Here is a 5,763-nt window from a genome sequence, read left to right as displayed (position 1 = left end):
TATGCTGGCAGCTGGACTTGGTAATATGAAACTCACCCAGGTGCTACTGGTTTTGAAATCATGAAGGAGGCATAGAGAGCAGCTGAGGCTTGGCACCAGGAAGAGAGCTTTGAGAGGCTGTTGGTGAAAATGCAGCCCAGTCACAGCAAGGGACCAAGCAGTTTTGGAAATACCAGTACTATGGGATGAACAGAAGCAGCTGCGGAGTGGAGCCAGTTGGAGCCTAGAAGAAAGGCTATGTGTGATACAGAAGGCAGAGCTGGAGAAGTGACCCAAGTTTTTTGGAGGGGTTCAGAAGATAACTAGTGGATCTCAGAAATTGGATAGCTCAAATTTGGTTTTGATTTTATTTGATTGTGATTATGCCCTGATTTTTCCATCTTAAAGCAAGAAAGTATTTTACTGGAGCCCACAATTGAGAGACTTTGAATTTTAAACAACTTTAGATTTTAAAAGAGATTGGTTATTATAAAGGGACTGAAATTTTAATGTGTTTGAATTTGTTAAGACTGTGGGACTTTTATGTTATTTTTGTTTTTAAGGTGAGATCTTGGGGATGCATAAGAAAGGAAGGTTTGTGGCTTAATAGGGATGTGTTTGTGTGTCAAGTTGACAAAGGGCCAGTTGTACTGGTTGGTTTTGTGTCAACTTGACACACACTAGAATCATCAGAGAGGGGCCTCAGTTGAGAAAATACCATGAAATCCAGCTGTAAGGCATTTTAGTGATCAATGTAGGGGTGCCCAGCCCATTGTGGGTGGTGCCATCTCTTGGCTGGTAGTCCTGGGCTCTATAAGAAAGCAAGCTGAGCAAAGCCATGGAGCACTCCAGTAAGAAGCATCCTTCCACCTTGGCCCTGTGAAGGTTCTATGCCCCAGTGTAGGGGAATGCCAGGGCCAGAAAGTGGGAGAGGGCGGGGTGGCAGGCATGGGGAGGGGGGAGGCAACAGGGGTTTGTTTTTGTTTGTTTTTTTGTTTTTTGGAGGGGAAACTGGGAAAGGAGAAATTCGCATGTAAATAAAGAAAATATCTAAAATAAAAAAAAAAAAAAAAAAAAAAGAAGCATCCTTCCATGATCTCTGCATCAGCTCCTGCCTCCAGGTTCCTGTCACGTTTGAGTTCCTGTCCTGACTCCCTTCAGTGATGAACAGCAGTGTGGAAGTGTAAGCAAGTTTCCTCCCCAACTTGCTTTTGCTCATGGTGTTTCAGTGTAGCAATAGAAACCCTAAGGAAGACAAATCCTTTCTTTCAGAGCTCAGGAAACCCCACAGAAGAGGAGGTGGAAAGAATCTAAGAGCCAAAGGGGAAGGTAGACACCAAGAAAACAAGGCTCTCTAAATCAACATGAACAAAACTCCCATGAACTTACAGAGATTGAAGCAGCATACACAGGATTGCACCAGGTTTGCACCATATATATCATAGTTTCCAGTTTAGTGTTTTTATGGGATTGCTGAGCATACAAATGAGAGGGTTTATATGCCCTCTCTTGGGCTCTTTTCTTTCTGTTTGTATGTTTTGTTTGACTTGGATTTAATATTTTGTTTTATGTTTTGTTTTGTTTTAAAAATGAATGAATGACTGTAAACCTAGCTACTAGGGTAAATATTAACAACAGAACTGTCATTTATATCCATGGAGGAGGAAAAATCAACTTTCTCTAATGGAACAATGTTGGGAAAGAAAAGGAAGGAAGGAAGGCAGGGAAGAAGAAAGGAAGAAAAAGGAAAAGATAAAACAGGTGGTGCTTATGTGGTGGTTTGAAGAAAAATGGCTTGGGGCTGGAGGGATAGCTTAGTGGTTAAGAGCACTGACTACTCTTCCAAAGGTGCTGAGTTCAATTCCCAGCAACCACATGGTGGCTCACAACCATCTGCAATCTGATCTGACTCCCTCTTCTGGTGTGTCTAAAGACAACTACAGTGTACTCACATACATAAAATAAATAAATGTTAAAAAAAAAAAGAAAGTTGGCTCACAGGGTACAGAGAGTAGTGCTACTTGACAGTGATTTGTAAGTGTGGTCTTCTAGGCATGGGTGTGATCTTTCAGAGGAGGTGTGTCATTGGGGGTTGGCTTTGGGGGTTTTTGTTTTGTTTTGTTCTAAACTCTTTTTTTCGGTTTTTCTAGACAGAGTTTCTCTGTATAGCCCTGGCTGTCCTGGAACTCACTCTGGCATAGAACTCAGAAATCCACCTGCCTCTGCCGCTCAAGTGCTGGAATTAAAGACATGTGCCACTAGTGCCCTGCGGCTTTGGGTTTTTAAATGCTCAAGCCAGACCCAGTGTCTGTCTCTTCCTGCTGTCTGCTGGTCCAGATAGATGTAGAACTTTTGGCTCCTCTGTCACCATGTCTGCCTATGTGCTTACCATGCTTCCTACCATGATAACGACTGGACTGAACCTCTGGATGTGTAAGCCAGCCCCAATTAAATGTTGTCCTTTGTAAGCATTGGAATCATCATGGTGTCTCTTCACAGTGATAGAAACCTTAAATAAGACACTATATATAGGCTCATATATTAGTCATCAAGAGTCCATGCCAGGCTCTCTCTCCCCCACCCTCTCTCTCTCTTTCCCTCTCTCTCTCTCTCTCTCTCTCTCTCTCTCTCTCTCTCTCTCTCTCTCTCTCTCTCTCTCTCTCTCTCTCATCTTTTCCATCTCCTTCTCCCTCTGTGGATCAGTAGGTCTCTGCTACTGTTCTAGTGTCATGAGTGTTAACATGCCCCTGCCATGTTCCCACCATGGTGATAATGGACTAACCTCTGAAACTGTAAGCAAGCCACCAATTAAATGTTTTCTTTTATAAGAGTTTCCTTGGAATAATCTTGCCACAATCCACATACCCAGAGAGTATAAATAACATGGAGGGCTCAAGGAGGGATGCATGGATCTCCCTGGGAAGGGGAAATAGAATAGATACTGCAAGTTTATGGTGAAGTGGGGGGGGGGGTTAAGTAGGGATTGGGAACAGGATGGATCAGGTTAGGGGAAGATGGAGGGAAAGAGTACTAGGAGAGGCAACTGGAACTGAGGTTAAGTTCAAGAGGGAGATAGAGAGCTAGTACAATTCCAATTCCCAGGAATCTATTATAGTGACCCTAGCCAAGACTCCTAGTAATGGAAGATATGGAACTTGAACCAGCTATCTCCTATAACCAGACAAGACTTTCAGTGGAGGGATTGGGACACTAACCCAGCCACAAAACCTTTGACCTACAATTTGTCTTGTCACCATGATGTGCTGGGGTAAGGGTGGCACAGAAATTGTGGGAATGGCCAACCAGTTGGTCCAACTTGAGACCTATTCCATGGGAGGGAGCCTACCCCTGATATTGCCTGGAGGACCAGAAACCAGAGTCCAGCTGGCCCAGAGTGGTAGGATAGAATCAAACATGCATGATACTCTGCCATACTTACAGACAAGAGCCTGGCTCAATCCCCATCAGAGAAGCTACATTTAGTAACTGATAAAAACAGTTGTAAAAACCCACAACCAAACATTAGGTGGAACTCAGTGAGTCCTGTGGAAGAAAGGGAGGAAGGATTATAGGAGCCAGAAGGAGCAAGGACACCACAAGAAAACCCACAGAATCAACAAACCTGGACGCATGGGGGCTCACTGAACTGACCATCAGTGAGCCTGCATGGGTCTAACTTAGCCCCTCTGAATACATGGTATCCACATATACCATGTTGGTTTGGTGGTACTCCTAACAGAGGGAGTAGGGAATATTTCCAACTCTTTTGCTTGCTTTTGAGACCCTTGTCCTCCTACTGGGTTGCCTTGTCTAGCCTCAGTATCAGGAGAGGTGCCTAGTCTTATTGCTACTTGATATGCTCTGTTGGTTGATAACCGTGGGAGGCCTGCTCTTTTATGAAAGGAAACAGAGGACGAGTGGATGGGGAGAAGGGAGTGGGAGAGCAACTGGGAAGAGTAGAGGGAGGGGAAACTGGTCCGGATATAATATATAAAAATATAAATTAATAAAAGATAATAAAAGAATGGTCTTGGTCATGGTGTCTCTTCCCAGCCATAGTATAGTGACTAAGACAGTAAAGAATTGCCGTCTTGAGGGGATTGAGGTGAGCCTGGGAGATCATGAGGCACACCTTTGGGTGTGTTGGTGCAGGAATTTATATAGGGATTGCTAAAAGGAGGGAAAGCTGACTCAATGTGCACGGCAGAATCCCATATGCAGAATAAAGGAAGAGACACAGAGCCCACCCCAGTGGGGGCCTTTTTTTCTTTTATTGGCTGCCAGGAGGTAAGCAGGTTTCTTCTGCCATTTCTTTCTGTTAGAATACGTTGGTGTTGTGTGACTCTTCCCAGAGAAGTTCTCCCCAGACAGGGCACTGACAACAGATCAAAGAAACGATTCCACCAAAGTCCAGCTTGGTGAACCACTCAGTATATTGTGTTTCAGCACACATCAGTACAGACGCTTGGGTGAAGGGTTACTTAGAAAAGTGTGGGTCACCCCAATATGGCTGCATTCTCAGAAAACCCCACTCCAATGGGGGTGGCAGCCTTCCGAGGACTGCGTAGATAGAGTCCTCTGTACTGGCCCAGAATTCCACAGAGCTGGGGCTTCAGGGCACAGGATGCAGTGGCTGTTACCCTGGGTGACAGTTTAATGACCCCTTCCTCACCTTCTTTTTCAGATAGATCATCAATAAACCCAATCTTGCTGAGGGTCCCCTATGGGTAATCACAGCTGCTCTGATTAAGGCAGTAATGACTATGCTGATAGAGCCTGTTCCACCATTTGGTAAGACACTTGAAGAAAGAAACAAAAGATAAGCAACATTTGCCTCTTGGTGGAGTTTCTTTGTGCTGGTGGGTCTGGGATTGGCTAAGACATTCATTAAAAGGAGGGAAAGCTCCTTTCCCTTCATGTCTGCCAGCTTGCTCTTGTCTTTCTATTTTCCTCCTGTGTCTTCTTGGTCGTTTTTTCAGGCTAAGTGGGTTTTGTTTCACCCCGCCTCTCCCTGGCTGTCTCCTTATTAGGATATCCTGTCTGTTGCTTCAGTGTGTGTGCCGTGCTCCAGATCATGGTGTCTGCTTTCTGAGACATCATGCTTTAGCTTAGTGTGAAGCATGAACACTTGATCGGGGTGCTGCCCATTTGGTTTTTGTGCCGTCAGCACCAGGTATTTTGCTGTACATGTTATGAACTGCAGAATACATTGCTTAACTTGCCGAGAGATGACCACCCTTTAAAAGACATTTAGACAGTGCAGAAAAGGTTTCCTGCTATCTCCGTAAGTACTGTTTATTTTTCATTGTTATGAACCCAGATTTCCAAATGCTCTCCTCTATCTTGTGCGTGAAGAACTTGCTTCCATGTTGGGGGACTGCTGGGGATGAGTTGTTTGCTTAGCTTCTTGGGTCTGGAAGCCTATTTCTCTGAGTTGTAAGCTGGTTTTGGAGGACAGAGCCTGGTCAACCAGCAGTTTCTCTCCATTCCATGCTTTGTAGATGTCTCTTGGTCTCTAGCTCTTGTTCACACCTTGCAAGGGTGTCTTCTTCTGGCTGAATTTTCTGTATTGTCCCTTTGGTGTTAGTTGTGAGCATTGCTGTAGACTAGAGGGAGCTACCTTTACGTTCTTTTTGACTTCTCATTAGACAGTTTAGAGCTTGTATCATACTGGAAAGATGACTTCCTGGACATTTTTTTTTTTAATTTTTAAAATTTTTATTAGTTATTTTCTTTTTTATTAGATAGTTTCTTTATTTACAATATCTCCTTTTTCAGGTTCCC

At 44.1% G+C, this 5,763-nt stretch overlaps 1 long non-coding RNA gene across 1 annotated transcript in view; it reads left to right on the top strand.

The window, feature by feature from the left end:
- The first annotated feature begins 1,229 nt into the window (after positions 1-1,229).
- LOC116083123 overlaps positions 1,230-5,763 on the top strand; it is a 15,204-nt gene continuing 10,670 nt past the window's right edge. The window contains exon 1 of the long non-coding RNA XR_004115597.1: positions 1,230-1,402. This is a non-coding gene — a long non-coding RNA (uncharacterized LOC116083123). The remainder of the gene's footprint in view (positions 1,403-5,763) is intronic.

This window comes from Mastomys coucha, unplaced genomic scaffold, assembly GCF_008632895.1.
Source record: "Mastomys coucha isolate ucsf_1 unplaced genomic scaffold, UCSF_Mcou_1 pScaffold8, whole genome shotgun sequence".
Classification (NCBI taxonomy): Eukaryota; Metazoa; Chordata; class Mammalia; order Rodentia; family Muridae; genus Mastomys; species Mastomys coucha.
Note: the sequence above shows the minus strand (reverse complement) of the source record. Positions and strands in the feature narration are given on the sequence as shown.